This window comes from Dendrobates tinctorius, unplaced genomic scaffold, assembly GCF_039654945.1.
Source record: "Dendrobates tinctorius isolate UK_male_01 unplaced genomic scaffold, ASM3965494v1 ptg000243l, whole genome shotgun sequence".
NCBI classification, from domain to species: Eukaryota; Metazoa; Chordata; class Amphibia; order Anura; family Dendrobatidae; genus Dendrobates; species Dendrobates tinctorius.
The window spans coordinates 13725060-13742500 of NW_027361910.1; the positions used below are offsets into that span (position 1 = coordinate 13725060).

The following is a 17441-nucleotide window of genomic DNA, read 5'->3' on the forward strand; positions in this document are numbered from 1 at the left end:
CGGGAAAATCGTGGGAATTTAAAATGCGATTTTGCCGTGGAATGGAATCCGGAAATCTTGCGGTAATTTCTGTGAGAGTTCCGCTACGTGTGAACGTAGCCTTAGTGTTTTAGTGCTGGTGGAAATATTTTATTCTCTTGTATTTCTTACATAAATACATGGTAGGAAATATAACTACAATAATTCATATCACTGACTAATATGCTCTAGTCTCTGATTCCTTGTTACAGTAAAGTCAGAACATCACCACACACTTGATCCTTAACCTGACAATCTAAACAATTTATTCATCAAATGCTTCATCACATAACTCATACTGAAGTCACTAATGTTAAATTAATAGCCTCATATGCATTACTAAATGAAAAATGATTTGCCACTTCAATTGAATGAGGGCTTCAAAGTAAATACTCTTAATTAGTTGCGTCCCACGCGCTACTTATCACATCTTATGTTTCTGACAGCTGGCATTAATGAAGCGAGCAATAACCATTACCATCATCTAGAGGAAGGATCACAAGATTGTGCTTGGCATGGCACAACAGGTGAGTTATTTTATTATGTTATTTTAAAATATACCCAATGAAACAATTATGCTAAATAAATATAAAGAATACTGTCAGCAGCAATGATTCTAAGCACAATATTAATTATTCTTTACATATTATCTTTGAAAGTAAATGTACACCTAAATTCCATCATTATAATGTAATTATTGGAGACCTAGATTACCAAATTTCCAATTTATTACACATTTAGGGTACTCAATAGCAGGAAAGAATTGTGTTTAAAAAAAAAAAAAAAAGTGTGTATATTCTTTCCTCTATATCTCTGAGGCCGTAGGGGGGATTTTTTTTTCTCTAAATGGAGATCAAGCAATTATCTGATTGGGTGGAGCAGCTCGCTGCTGAAGTGCGGGGAATTTCCACCTACCTTGCTCGTTCGCATGCTGTTGAACCAAAGATCCCTACACCTGATGTATTTTTTGGGGATCGATCTAAATTTTTGAGTTTCAAAAATAATTATAAATTATTTTTTGCCTTGAAGCCTAACTCGTCAGGGAGCTCCGCGCAGCAGGTTAAAATTGTCATCTCTTTGCTGCGTGGCGATCCCCAGGATAGGGCGTTTTCTTTGAAACCAGATGATCCTATTCTGACTAATGTGAACGCATTCTTTCAAGCCTTGGGGTTGTTGTATGATGAACCTAATGCTATTGATCAGGCTGAAAAGACCCTGTTGCCATTGAACCAGGGTGGAGATTCTGCAGAGCTGTACTGTCAAAAGTTCCAAAAGTGGGTGGTCCTTACTACCTGGAATGATAATGCCTTGGCTGCTCTCTTTCAGAAGGGTTTGTCAGAAGCCGTAAAAGATACTATGGTGGGATTTCCTGTTCCCTCTGGTCTGGACGATTCTATGTCATTAGCCATTCAGGTTGATTGGCGTTTACGTGAACCCAGGATTGCACGAGAGGTGTTGCCACCGGTTGAACAGACGTCTGAACCTATGCAATGTGATAGAGTTTTGTCTAGGGCGCAACGTCAGGAGTTGAGAAGGCGTAATAAGCTGTGTTTTTTCTGTGGAGATGCCTCGCATATTATTTCTGTTTGTCCTAAACGAGAGAAACGCTTTGCACACACGTTTTCTGTTGGTGGTGTTCAACCTAAGCTTCTTCTGGCAATTACTCTGATCTGCTCCCTGTCCACATTTTCCGCCAAGGCTTTTGTGGATTCAGGAGCAGCGCTAAACCTAATGGACTTGGATTTTGCTAAATGTTGTGGATTTCCGATGACACCTCTGCAGACGCCTATCCCTTTGAGGGGGATTGATGCTACTCCTTTGGTGAAAAATAAACCTCAGTTTTGGACCCAGGTGGTCATGCGGGTCGCCCCAGACCATCAAGAAAATTGCAGATTTTTGGTGTTGCATGGTCTGCATGATGCCATTGTTCTGGGGTTTCCCTGGTTGCAAATTCATAATCCAGTTTTGGATTGGAAATCTGTGTCTGTGGTGAGTTGGGGTTGTCGGTGTGCCCTTAGTGAGGCTCTGGTTTTTTCCACCTCTCCTCAGTCGCATGATGTTCCTGACTATTTGGCGGACTTTTATGATGTATTTAGTGAGAATGAGTCTGCATCTTTGCCTCCTCATAGGAGTTATGACTGTGCAATTGAACTGAGCCGGGGGTGTAAATTTCCCAAGGTTCGGCTCTTCAATTTATCTGTACCCGAGCACGAGGCTATGCGATCCTATATTAAGGAGGCGTTGGAGAAGGGTCATATTAGACCATCCTCTTCACCCTTAGGTGCCTTTTTTTTTTTTGTGGCCAAAAAGGATGGTTCTTTAAGGCCTTGTATTGATTATCGTGCCCTCAACAAAATTACTATTAAATATCAGTATCCGTTACCCCTGATTTCGGATCTATTCTCTAGAGTTAGAGGTGCTTACTGGTTTACCAAGCTTGACCTCAGGGGGGCGTATAATCTTATCCGCATTAAGCAGGGGGATGAATGGAAGACGGCGTTTAATACTCCGGAGGGACATTTTGAGTACCTAGGGATACCTTTTGGGCTCACTAATGCCCCTTCTGTCTTCCAGTGCTTCATGAACGACATTTTCCGAGACTTTATCGATAAATTTTTGATTATCTGTCTGGATGATGTTTTGATCTTCTCCAAGGATTGGGATTCTCATATGGAACATATTCAGACTGTGTTCCGGATCTTGAGGGAGAATTCCCTGTATGTCAAAGGATCGAAATGCCTTTTTGGTGTACAGAGGATTTCATTTTTGGGATTTATTTTGTCTCCGTCAACTATTGAAATGGACCCAGCCAAGGTACAGGCCATTTATGATTGGGTTCAGCCCACTTCTTTGAAGGCCCTCCAGAAGTTTTTGGGGTTTGCTAATTTTTATCGGAAATTTATAGCAAAATGTTCTAGTATTGCCAAGCCATTGACTGATCTGACTAAAAAGGGTGCTGATGTGTTGAATTGGTCTCCTGAGGCTGTTGCTTCCTTTCAGGAGCTGAAGCGAAGATTTACCTCCGCCCCGGTTTTGCGGCAACCGGATGTCTCACTCCCGTTCCAGGTAGAGGTGGATGCTTCTGAGATTGGTGCAGGAGCTGTTTTGTCCCAAAAGGATCCTGTAACATCTAAAATGAATCCCTGTGCTTTCTTTTCCCAAAAGTTCTCTCCATCTGAACGTAACTATGATGTGGGGAATCGGGAACTGTTGGCCATGAAATGGGCATTTGAGGAGTGGAGACATTGGTTGGAGGGAGCTAAACATCAAGTTGTGGTCCTCACTGACCACAAGAATTTGATTTACCTAGAGTCGGCTAAACGCTTGAACCCTAGACAGGCTAGGTGGGCCTTGTTTTTTACACGTTTTGATTTTGTGGTCTCTTTTCTTCCTGGAACTAAGAATGTCAAGGCAGACGCCCTCTCTAGGAGCTTCTTTGCTGATTCTCCTGTGGTGACCAAGCCTGCTACCATCTTAGGCGAAGGGGTAGTTCTTTCTGCCATCTCGCCCGATTTGAGACTTGCTCTGCAAGAGTTCCAGGAGGACAAACCTGAGCGTTGTCCCAGTGGAAAGTTGTATGTTCCTGACCAGTGGAAGAAGAGAGTGATGTCTGAAGTTCATTGCTCTGCATTGGCTGGTCATCCAGGTATTTTTGGTACTAGAGATCTGGTGAGTCGCTCTTTTTGGTGGCCCACCTTGTCTCGTGATGTCAGGAATTTTGTGCAGTCCTGTGGGACTTGCTCCCGGTCTAAATCTTGTTCTCGCTCTAGTGGGTTGTTGATGCCTTTGCCGGTCCCCAGGAGGCCATGGACCCATATTTCAATGGATTTCATCTCTGATATGCCGGTCTCTCAAAGAATGACTGTTATTTGGGTGATTTGTGATAGGTTGTCTAAGATGGTTCATCTTGTACCACTCCCTAAGTTGCCATCTTCCTCTGAGTTGGTGCCCCTGTTTTTGCACCAGGTGGTTCGCTTGCACGGGATTCCTGAGAACATTGTATCTGACAGAGGAGTTCAGTTTGTGTCTAGATTTTGGAGGACTTTCTGTTCCAAGCTGGGAATTCAGTTGTCCTTCTCCTCTGCTTTTCACCCTCAGACCAATGGGCAGACAGAGAGAACAAACCAGACCTTGGAGTCGTTTTTGAGATGTTTTATTTCCACTGATCAGGATGATTGGGTTTCATTTTTGCCCTTGGCCGAATTTGCTTTAAATAATAGAGCTAGTTCTGCCACTTTGATGTCACCTTTTTTTTTGTAACTTTGGGTTTCATCCTCGATTTTCTTCAGGGCAGGTGGAGCCTTCTGCCTGACCAGGTGTTGACACTGTGGTGGAGAGAATGCACCAGATCTGGGACCAAATGGTGGATAAGTTATCTCTCTCCCAGGAAAAGGCCCAGCGGTTTTCCAATCGACATAGGACCATTGGTCCCCAGTTTAAGATTGGTGATATGGTGTGTTTATCATCAAAAAATATTGCTATAAAGGTGGCTTCTCATAAGTTTAAGCCTAGATTTATTGGACCTTACAAGATTTTGGAGATTATTAATCCGGTCTCTTTTCGTTTGGCTCTTCCTGTCACATTTAAAATCCATAATGTGTTCCATAAGCCCTTGTTGAAGAGGTTTGTTGAACCAGTTGTTCCTGGGGTGGCACCTCCGGACCCTGTATTGGTTGAAGGTAACATGGAATATGAGGTAGAGAAAATACTGGATTCCCGTCTGGCTAGACGGAGACTCCAGTATTTGGTTAAATGGAAGGGTTATGGTCAGGAGGATACAGTAATTCCTGGGTCTCTGCCAATGATATTCATGCCGAAAGATTGGTGCGTGCCTTTCATCGGGCTCACCCTGATCGCCCTGGTGGCGTGGTTGAGGGTTCGGTGACCCCTCCTCAAGGGGGAGGTACTGTTGTGAGTTCATTTTCCCCTTCGTCACTGAGGTCTGGTGAACTCCCTATTCTGGTAAAGGAAGGTAATGAGCCTGATTATCAGGCACCTGAGCCTAATGATGATGACTGGCTGAGTGGAGTCACGGACTGGATATAAGGCTGCCGACGTCCTTCTGCCCTGCGGGTGATTTCTCTGTGGACTTCTAGGAGACCAGTCTGATTCCTGCTCCTCTAAAGCTAAGTTTTCTGCTTTGCCTGTTAGCATTTGTGTTTTGCTTTTGTTTGCCTTGCTTTTCTGGATTCTGCCTTTCCCTGCTGGGGTGAGTTGAATCTCCTTTTGCCGGTTGCTCTGTCTTCAGAATATTCCTGAGTACTGACATAGCTTTTTTGAAGCCTAGCGTCTTCAGGGCCTTTTTCACTGTCAGTCTGTTGGCTCTTATTTTCATAGGGTTTTTCACGGATTGCAGACAGCAGCCTTCCTGTCCTTTCCTATCTAGTTAGCTTGGGCCCCGTCTTTGCTCAGTCTATCTTTCTGTCTGTGTTAGTGTTCTTTCTTCTTGCTTCACCGTCATATGTTGGGGGCTGCCTTTTGCTTTGGGGTCTGCTCTGGGGCAGTTTAGATTTCCCTTTCTGTCTTTAGGCTATATAGTCCTCCGGCTGTGATCTAGGGGTCTAGGGCATCGTAGGAACCCCCCACGGCTACTGCTAGTTGTGTTGATAGGTTCAGGGGTCTGCAATCCGATAGCTGCCAACTTCTCTGGTTTTCTGGACTTAGCTAGCATTCCTGTTTTTGCCTCCTACGGTGACTCATTCATAACACATGTCCATGCGCACATCAGCGGGTTCATCCCTGAAGGACATCACCTGTTTCTTGGTCCTGGGGTGGGCCAGGACATGATTGTGTCCACGTTCTCTGGTTCTGGACTCATGGAACCCCCACCTACCGGGTGCCCCAGGTAGTAGACCTTGCTCATGCCCATCTGGCACTTTCCCGGCTTGATGGTCAGACCTGCATGGTGAATGCGCTTGAGCAACTCCTGGAGATGCTGAAGGTGTCCCTCCCAGGTGGAACTGAAGATGGCAATGTCGTCCAGCTAGGCCACGGCGTACTTCTCCAGTCCCCGAAGCAGGTGGTTGACCATCCGCTGGAAAGTGGCAGGGGCATTTTTCATGCCGAAGGGCATGACCGTGGACTCGTACAGTCCAAAGGGGGTGATAAAAGTGGATCTCTCCTGTGCAGCAGGGCTCAGGGGAATCTGCCAGTATCCCCGACTCAAATCCATCATGGATATGTATTTTGCGTTTGCCAACCACTCAAGCAGATCCTCGATGCGCGGCTTCGGGTGTGCATCAGAGGTTGTGATGGCATTGAGCCCTGTTGTGAATTCACTTTCTGGCCTAGCTCTGGTTGCTGGTGAGGGTGGTGGAGATGGTTGTATTGACAGAGGGGTCGCGAGTTCTCTTTCTGGGCTCCCTCTGGTGATTACAAGAGGTAATGGAGCTGATCTAATTAACAGAGGCCTGCCACCTGATAATGAGGATGACGATTGGACATTGGGAGTTTCTGACTGGATTTAAGACAGCCTTCTCCCTCTATCCCTGCTGGTGATTTTTTTCCTGCCTCCTGAGGTCTTAGTTTCCTGCTCAGTCTCTGCATGCTCAAGCTAAGTGTTCTTTTGCTATTGTTTACATTTGATTTGGTTTTGTCTATTTCAGTTATGTGTGGTCAGCCAGCCCCGGCTGGGGCTGTGCTGAATTTCCATCCGTATGTTACTGTTTGTGCCTGTTTGTTTTTGTCACTTATTAGATTGGCCTCTCTTGGCTCTGTTTTCAGAATATACCAGAGTGCTGATATAGTGGGCGAAGTCTAGTGACTTCAGTATTTTCTATCAGACATGTTGAGCATTTTTTGCAGGTTTTTTTGCAAAAAAAAAAAAGTTTTTTTGTCTAGCTAGCTTGGGCCCCATCGTTTGCTCAGTCTATTTTCCTACCTGCGTTTGTGTTTTCATCTTGTCTTACCGACAATATGTTTGGGGGCTATCTATTCCTTTGGGGTCTGCTCTGGGGCAGTTTAGATTTCTCCTTTCTTGCTTTAGGCTCATTTAGCTTACTGGCTGTGTCGAAGCGTCTAGAATCATCGTAGGTACGCTCCATGGCTACTGCTAGTTGTGTGGATAGGATCAGGGGTCTGCAAACCGCTTAGTTACCAACCTCTCTGGTTTTCTGTGGCTTAGCTTGGTCTTGCTTTCCTCCTCGGTTACCCAATCATAACAGAATCACCAGCCTAAACCGCAGATTCTAGGGTACTCAAAAGCAGGAGAGAATTATAAAAAAAAAGTGTCAGAATTTTTTTTATATATATTTTTTCCTCTTTTTCTCTGGGGCCGTAGGAGGATTTTTTCCTTAATGGAGATTAAGCAATTGTCTGATCGTGTTGAGCAGCTCGCTGCTGAAGTGCGGGGAATTTACGCCTTTCTCGCTCAATCACCTGCTGTTGAACCAAAAATCCCTACTCCTGATGTATTTTCTGGGGATCGGTCTAAATTTTTGAATTTTAAGAATAATTGTAAACTATTTCTTGCCTTGAAGCCTAGCTCATCGGGGAGCTCTGTGCAGCAGGTTAAAATTGTCATCTCCTTGCTGCACGGCGATCCCCAGGATTGGGCTTTTTCTCTGACACCTGGAAATCCTATTCTGACTAATGTGGATGCATTTCTTCAAGCCTTGGGGTTGTTGTATGATGAACCTAATGCTGTTGATCAAGCTGAGAAAACCTTATTGGCATTGAACCAGGGTCAGGATTCTGCAGAGTAATACTGTCAAAAATTCCGAAAGTGGGCGGTCCTTACTGCATGGAATGACGGTGCCTTAGCAGCTCTCTTTCGGAAGGGTTTATCAGAAACTGTGTCGAGGTGTCTACAACCATCGTAGGTACGCTCCATGGCTACTGCTAGTTGTGTGGATAGGATCAGGGGTCTGCAATTCGCTTGGTTACCAACCTCTCTGGTTTTCTGTGGCTTATAGCTTGGTTTTGCTTTCCTCCTCGGTGACCCAATCATAACAGAGCCCCCTGTAGTCTACGCAGAACTGGGTGGTCCGATCCTTTTTAGGCACGAGAACTACAGGTGAGGCCTACGTGTTCTTGGACCATCGAATCACCCCTCCAGCTGTAACATCTCATTGATCTCTTGGCGCATGACCTGTTGCACCTCCTCAGAGATCCGATAAGGTGTTCGCCATAGTGGGGCGTGATTCCCGGTGTCCACTTCTTGAACCGCTAACTCCGTCCTCCCAGGTCGGTTGGCGAACATGGCCCGGAAGGGTTCCAGGGTGTCCAACAACTGCAATTGCTGGGATATGGTTAAGGAGGTACTTACCTCCATGTCCTCAATGGACCCATTGGCCTTGGCTTGTGCAACATGTCCAGGAGGGGATCTTCCTCCACATCCTCAGGCAGGTTGCAGACCGGTAGGACGCAAGCTTCGCATTCGTGGTGAGCCTTCAGCATGTTGACATGAAAGGCCTTGTGCCTACCCTGAGCATGGTCAAGCGTGACCACATAAGTGACCGGGTTGAGCTGTTGGTGGACAAAGGTAATACATCTGCATAGACATACGATAAAAAATGAGCTGGATACACCTGTAGGAATACACTTCTCTAGACCTGGACACAGTATGGCAGGTCTAAAAGTCCTAATTCTGAAAGATAAAGAAAGGAAAATATGGGAGTTCAAATTTATACATATGTTACAATCTCTAACAATAGGACTGAATTTGACACCTGGATTCATGACTCATTACATGGATACAGTTCATACCTCCACAAGAAGATCTCCTGATATCTGACAGAACACTTCCAGTTCACACCTCCACGAGAAGATCTTCAGATGTCTAATAGAACACTTCCACCTCATCTACATGTATAACAAAACCTTAATTTGATTTCTTTGGCCTATCTTTCAAGCATCTCTCATGTCCTTGTATAATTCCTATATAAATGTTGCCATCTCTTCTCAGTATACTGCATGCCTGATGAAAGGGCCTTCTGAGCCTTGAAAGCTTGCAAATATAATTTTTCTGGTTAGCCAATAAAGGTATCACTCCTTGAATACTTTTCTCAATTTTTTGGGGGGACATAAGTATTTACATGTTTATTATAGTTGTAACACAAACACATTTTCTCTATAAGTTTGTATAATGTAAGTGAGTACTTAAAAACGAACTTTAAACCCTATACACACTAATTTCCCCACACAATTGTCTATAATACACACTAAGTTACTTGTTGGTTTTTATGCTATTTAGTATCTTTGCCACCTGTAATGCACATATAAAATAATAGCTCTTTTTGATGTCTACATTCATAAACTGACACTAATGTGAAACTGCGACAAATGTTTTAAAGAGCTCCCCTCTGTGTTCCTCTGAACAAACATTGACCTTGGCCTCTCAGTTCCATTTTTCCCTGTTGCCCAACTTGAAGAAAATCAAAACTTTGAAATCAATGTCTTTAGGAGCTTTGTCTGCCTATTGGAAAGCATTGACCCATACACCCTCGGCAAATGCTTTGACAACTTGGAGCATAGCCTCAGCAGGGGATAGAGAGCCATTAAAAGCTAAAGTTGTGAAACTATTTAAAAGAAACCCAATTCCTGCGTAGAGTAATTAATTCATTGACTACCACATTGGGGCTGTACTGAATGAAAACATATTCTCTTAAGCAACAGTTATGCTAATCGTGAGAAACTGCAAGAACAAAGAATATGTGTAGCTGAATTGGCTTTTCTTTTTGCATAATGCTTTGCACATGATTCAGACTTACAGGATTTCCATCAAGAGCAAAATATGAAGGAAGACGAACTTGTACTACAAGAATATTGGCTTTGGTCTGAAACTGAGATGTTACTGCATGGAACTTTGGTGACCACGATTTTAGAACCAGAGCCTTCCTGGCTGAAAGACGGGGAAATTAGGATAAAATAAACTAGCTTTTAAGGTAATACATTTTAAGATAGAACAGCTAGATAGTTGTCACTTGTCAGTAGGCACAACAATATGTTTATGAATTAAGTATCTCTCATATCATAAAGTCACAAAATCCAACCACATACAATATCAAAACTTTTATGAACCAACAGTTTATGCCTAAGATAAAGTGTATCTGACACCATATTTTGCAATTGAAACTACATGTGGAGGGGCACTGCTAGACCTAATATTAACCAACACGCCAGACCGCATATCAAATATAAGGGTTGATGGTCACTTGGGTAATAGTGATCACAAATAATAATATGTTTTCATGTATCCTTTAATAAGATGTGTAGTAGAGGGGTTACAAGGACGCCAAACTTCAGTAAAGCAAATTTCCAATGGATGAGAGATGATCTTGGTGCAATTAACTGGGATGATATCCTGAGACATAAAAATACACAAAGAAAATGGGAGACATTTATTAGCATCCTGAATAGGATCTGTGCACAATATAAACCATATGGGAATAAGCATACTAGAAATAGGAGGAAACCACTATGGCTAAATAGAGCTGTAAGGGGCGCAATAAGTGACAAAAAGAAAGCATTTAGAGAATTAAAGCAAGTAGGTAGTGATGAGGCATTAAATAAATACAGAAAATTAAATAAATTCTGTAAAAAGCAAATCAAGACAGCAAAGACTGAGACAGAGAGACTCATTGCCAGAGAAAGTAAAAATAATCCCAAAATATTGTGGCAGCATGGTGGCTCAGTGGATAGCATTGCAGCGCTGGAGTCCTGGGTTCGAATCCTACCAAGGTCAACATCTGCAAGGAGTTTTGTATGTTCTCCCCATGTTTGCATGGGTTTCCGGTTTCCTCCCACATTCCAAAGGCATACTGATAGGGATTTTAGATTGTGAGCCCCATCGGGGACAGTGATGATAATGTGTGCAAACTGTAAAGCGCTGTGGAATATGTTAGATCTATATAAAGATTATTATTCTTTAACTACATGAATAGTAAGAAACTAAAAAATGATAGTGCTGGCCCCCTTAAAAATAGTCTGGGTGAAATGGTGGATGAGGATGAGGAAAAAGCCAATAAGCGAAATGACTTTTTTTCAACAGTATTTGCACAAGAAAATCCCATGACGGATAATATGATCAGTGATTAAAATTCTCCATTAAATGTCATCTGCTTAACCCAGCAGGAAGTACGGCGACGTCTAAAAATCACTAAAATTGACAAATCCCCGGGCCTGAATGGGATACACCCCTGAGTACTGCAGGAATTAAGCACAGTCATAGATAGACCATTATTTTTAATCTTTAGAGATTCCATAATAACAGGGTCTGTACCACAGGACTGGCGTATGGCAAATGTGGTGCCAATATTCAAAAAGGGGACAAAAACTGAACTTGGAAATTATCGGCCAGTAAGTTTAACCTCAACTGAGGGTAAAATCCTAGAGGGCTTTCTAAGAGATACTACACTGGAGTAGCTGAAGAAGAATAACCTCATGACCCAAAATCAACATGGGTTTACGAGGGACCGTTCCTGTCAGACTAATCTGATAAGCTTTTATGAAGAGGTAAATTCCAAACTGGACCAAGGGAATGCAGTGGACATGGTGTACACGGACTTTTCAAAAGCTTTTGATATGGTGCCACACAAAAGGTTGATACATAAAATGAGAACAATGAGGATAGGGAAAAATATGTGTAAGTGGGTTAAGAGCTGGCTCAGGGATAGGAAACAAAGGGTGGTTATTAATGGAGCACACTCGGACTGGGTCACGGTTAGCAGTGGGGTACCACAGGGGTCAGTATTGGGCCCGCTTCTGTTTAACATATTTGTAGGAGGCATAAAGAGTAGAATTTCAATATTTGCAGATGACACTAAACTCTGCAGGGTAATCAATACAGAGGAGGACAATTTTATATTACAGGAGGATTTATGTAAACTAGAAGCTTGGGCTGATAAATGGCAAATGAGCTTTAATGGGGATAAATGTAAGGTCATGCACTTGAGTAGAACAAACAAGATGTATTATTATGTGCTTAATTGTAAGACACTGGGCAAAACTGTTACTGAAAAGACCTGGGTGTATGGGTGGATGATAAACTCACATTTAGTGTCCAGTGTCAGGCAGCTGCTGCAAAGGCAAATAAAATAATGGGATGCATTAAAAGAGGCATAGATGCTGATGAGGAGAACATAATTTTACCTCTATATAAGTCACTAGTGCGCTCACTAGTGCGACCACACTTAGAATACTGCGTACAGTTCTGGTCTCCGGTGTATAAAAAAGACATAGCTGAACTGGAGCGGGTGCAGAGAAGAGCGACCAAGGTTATTAGGGAACTGGGGGGTCTGCAATACCAAGACAGGTTATTACACTTGGGGTTATTTAGTTTGGAAAATCGAAGGCTTAGGGGTGATCTTATTACAATGTATAAATATATGCGGGGACAGTACAAAGACCTTTCTCATGATCTTTTTACTCTAAGACATGTGACGGGGACAAGGGGGCATCCTCTGTGTCTGGAGGAAGGTTTAAGCATACTCACAGATGCGGATTCTTTACTGTAAGAGCAGTGAGACTATGGAACTCTCTGCCATATGATGTTGTAATGAGTGATTCCCTACTAAAATGTAAGAAGGGTCTGGATGCCTTTCTTGAAAAGTATAATATTACAGGGTATATACACTAGTTTCCTTGATATTGCGTTGATCCAGGGAGTTAGTCTGATTGTCGTATGAGGAGTCGGGAAGGAATTTTTTTCCCCAATGTGAAGCTTACTGTTTGCCACATGGGTTTTTTTTTGCCTTCCTCAGGATCAACATGTTAGGGCAAGTTAGGATAGGATATGGGTTGAACTAGATGGACTTAAAATCTTCCTTCAACCCTAATAACTATATATTAACTAGACCTCTTCGACCTGAGAAAACTGCTGTCTTTATTATTCACCTAACCAGATTAACATCTCCACAGTGTCCCTCCTGCTGCTGATACCTCACTCTGCTCAGGAGAAGCTGCAACTGTCAGACAGTATGCGTAGGTGGCAACTGAATATTCTTGGATTCAAGATCTTTCAGTTTTAAGTGGACTCATAATGTGCTCATTATAATATGTGGAATATTCAACTATTGTCACATTGATTTACAAAGCAAGCACACTGGTTTCATTAGGCATGAGATGTAGATGAACATGTATGCAATTTGCTATGTGAAATCTGGTGACAGATCTATTTTAACTATATAACGTTTTATTATGCAATAACAGAATAGGATAAATTCTATATTTATCTATGTTTGCCCATTGACTTTTTTTTTTTTTGATATGTAGTGATTTCACCCATTCCCACATCAGGTCTAAGACCAGCAACTACAGAATACTTTATATATATCTTTGATACTTCAAGACCTATAACAGCTTCAGATCACAAACGCTTCCCCGTGGAGTTAAGTAAAATGACTGTGAGATTCATTACAAAGCCAAGCACAGTTTTCTGTCCCTTAAAGAGGTCGAAGACTGCTGAATTACAGCACGGATCAGTAAACCAGAACCGGGGCTTTATCCTTTAACACTGTTAAAATTAGACAAGGCACATTCTTTGCTTATTTTCCCATGAATATACAAGAAAATAATTATATCAACAGGGAGAAACAAAAGGGAGTCAAATGGGGCAATTTGAGGAAAAATAAGATACAAGTTATTTAAGATAAACATATTCTGAATACTACTATGTAAAATGTTATCATATTGCAGAAAGTTGATTTACTGTGCAGGGATCCAATGTTTTTTTGGAAGCAGAACAGAAAAAATTTCATAAAAGAAATTGATTCCAAAATAAAGGCAGTTTATGGCCATCAAGTATCATAGAAAAAGAGGGCTTATGGTTTGTCATTGCATTTGATTCACGTTGAGGACATGGTGGCCAAAAATGAAAAATTCATATTCTTCTCAGGTCTACTGGTTTCTGGGACGTATTTTAGATATACGGTACAATACTATTCATAAGTTTTAGGTATGATAAAATGCTATAAAGAATGCATTAAAAATTCAATGAAATCTACATCAATTCAACAGTTGATGTGACTACTCAAATTTACTTCTGCTGAAAAATGCCAAAAAGCTGCAGTGTTTCTATCAGTATATCAAGAGTGGGAGAAAAGGGTTGTATTGACAATCCAACACAATGGGCAGCACTTTGATCACATTTTATAAGTGGTCATAAACTTGCAAATAACTCATGAAAGAATAAAGTTTCATTAAAACCAAGCACACCTTTGTTTTTCTTGTGAAAGTCTCAATAAGTTTTATGTGTCACATGAACCTCTTCCCATTGAAAAAAATAAAGTTGGATCCAAAATGGCCAACTTCAAAATGGCCGTCATGGTCACCACCTATCTTGAAAAGTTTCCCCCCTCCCATATACTAATGTGCCACAAACAGGAAGTTGATATCACCAACCATTCCCATTTTATATAGGTGTATCCATATAAATGTCCCACCCTGTAAATATACCTAATTTCAGTGTTAAGAAGAATATACATACAGTTGTGGCTGAAAATGTTGGCACCCTTGAAAGTGTTCCAGAAAATGAAGTAATTCTCCCAGAAAATTATTGCAATGTTTATTTCCTTTGTGTGCATTGGAACAACACAAAGAAAACTGAGAAAAAAAGGCAAATTGGACAAAATTTCACACACAACACCAATAATGGACCGGACAAAATTGTTGGCACCTTTCCAAAATTGTGGGTAAACAACTTTGTTTCAATCATGTGATGCTTGTTCAAACTCACTCATGGCAATATGAAAATCATACATAAAACCAGATTAAAAGGGGAGACGTGGACTCAAGCTTTGCATTGTGTGTCTGTGTGCCACACTAAGCATGGATAACAAATAGTGCAAAAGAGAATAGTCTGAGGACTTGAAAACAAATATTGTTTGAAAAATATAAACAATCTCACAGTTACAAGTCCTTCTCCAGAGATCATAATGTTCCTTTGTCCACAATGCACAACATAGTCAAGAATTTTACATCCCATGGAACTGTAGCTCATCTTCCCGGACATGAACTGCAGAGAAAAACTGATAAAAGGTTGCAACACAGGATAGTCTGGATGGTGGTTAAGCAGCTCCTATCATGTTCCAAAGAAAGAAATTCAAGCTGTCCGGCTGGCTCAAGGTGCATCATTGTCAGAGCGAAACTAACTATCCGTCGACTTTTTAATGAAATTAAACACTAAGGCAGGAATCCCAGGAGGATCCAACTGCTGACAGAGAGACATAAAAAAGCTAGACTGCAGTTTGCCAAAATGTACATAGGTAAACCAAAATCCTTCTTGGAAAGCATCTCGTGGACATATGAGACAAACATAGTGCTTTTTGATAAAGCACATCATTCTACTGTTTAACAAAAATGAAATGAGGCCTACAAAGAAAAGAACATATTACCTACAGTCAAATATGGGGTGGTTCAAAAATGTTTTGTAGTTGTTTTGCTGTCTCTGCCACTGGGTGACTTGACTGTGTGGAAGGCATCATGAAATCAGAAGATTACCATAGGATTTTGGGTCGCAATGTACAGCCTAGTGTCACATAAGTTGGGTTTGCACCAGGACAATGAGCCCAAACGTACATCAAGAAGCACCGAAAAATGGATGGTAACAAAGCGCTGGAAAGTTCTGAAGTCACCAGCAATGAGTCTGGATCTAAACCCCATTGAACACCTGTGGAGAGGTTTCAAAATTGCTGTTGGGACAAGGTAGTCTTTGAATTTGAGAGACCTGTAGCAGTTTGCAAAACTGGAGCCAAATATTCTGCAACCAAATATTAAGTTAAGGGTGCTAGAAATTTTGTTTTTCCCATTTTGGGGCTTTTGTGTGAAATTATGTCTAATTTGCCTTTTTAAGTTTTTTTTAGCTGTACCTATATACACAAAGGAAATAAACGTGTAACTGCAGCAATATTTTTCTGAGAGAAATAATTCATCTTCTGGAACAATTTCAAGGGTGCCAACACTTTCGACCATGTCTGCATTCAATTGGCAACACTGAATAATAATAATATTTATATAGCACTAACATATTCCGCAGCGCTTTACAGTTTGCACACATTATCATCAATGTCCTCGATGGGTCTCACAATCTATATTCCCTATCAGTATGTCTGTGGAATGTGGGAGGAAACTGAAGTACCCAGAGGAAACCCATGCAAACACAGGGAGAACATACAAACTCTTTGGTGGGATTTGAACCGAGAACTCCAGCGCTGCAAGGCTAACCACTGAGCCACCGTGCTGCCTAATCTAAGTTGCTTCAAATAAGGAATGGTTGTCGTTGCTAGACTCACTGGTATGGGGGCTGGTGTTTAAAAACCTTGGTTGCCTTTTCACACAACAGTGTTGTGAACATACTGAGAATCATTTGATCGTTGATAAACCTCCAGCAAAGGCCATCCTGTTAGTTTAATCTTGCCAACAAAAGGGGTTAAATAAAATATTCTTAAAGACTTGTGGTACAAATTGCAGCCAAATACAAGGCTAGTGCTCTAACTAACATATGCAAATGTACATTTAGTCATTTCTCAGTTCCGATGGGTTATGTTGGCAATCTACCAGTTGGAGTGCCATGGCCGTCTAACTGAAACAGATAGGCAAGACTCCAGTGGGGAAAATACAAATGTATCACTGCTTAATGGAAAACTTTACCTAGTTAGGTTAATCCAACTTTCTGTACATACTAAGAATAGTAAGAATTTGGCACAAGGAGCATGAATGCTTTAATCCTTGTTATCAGGTGTCAATACTTCAGATTTGGGTGGGCAGAGTAATTGGTGTGGGGAATGTTTTCTTGTAACATTGTGGGTCCTCTTAAATCCGTAGATGGACATTTGGACAGTAGCACTTATCTAGGCATTGTGACTGATCAAAATTATCCTTACTGGCTCTGGTAGAGTGTCACTGTCATCAGGACAATACACCATTGCACTATGGCCATAATCATGGATTCATTTCAAGAATATGACAAGTCTTTCCTACTTTCTCGACCTTCACAATCAATTTGGAATTGCCAGAAGCTCAGACACTCAAGTAAAATGACTATTGATATAGTGGGCTACCATTAACCTGTCCTTACTATATATTCTCCGTAGAAATAAATTTGAACCAACATTGTTATTTAGAATCCATATATTTAGATGCACAAAAGTCTTTTCATCTCTTTAAGCACCACTTAATACAGATAAGCTACTCTGTTTACATGTTTTCTGCTCTTCTGTAAAAGATACTATAGTAAGTCCCTATATAAACTGCATAGTACAATTTACAAATTATAACATGTGATAGATCTGAGAACTGAGAGTCAGAAAGATTTCTATATTTAGGACATTTTGCAAAAACATCTCCAGTATTTTATGTCCTATCTAAATAAGAAATGTTACATAACATAAGCTTCTTGGCCAAAAACCTTTCAAACAAATTGCTGCTTACACAGGAGAATGTGTCCTAGTTTTCCAGGACATTGTACATTTTTGCTTTTGAAAATT

The 17441-nt window shown here is 41.4% G+C and overlaps 1 protein-coding gene across 1 annotated transcript in view; it reads right to left on the reverse strand.

Annotated features, from left to right (window-relative positions):
- TMEM132C (transmembrane protein 132C) overlaps positions 1-17441 on the reverse strand; it is a 982344-nt gene that overhangs the window by 744508 nt on the left and 220395 nt on the right. The gene's annotated exons all lie outside the window — the stretch shown is intronic.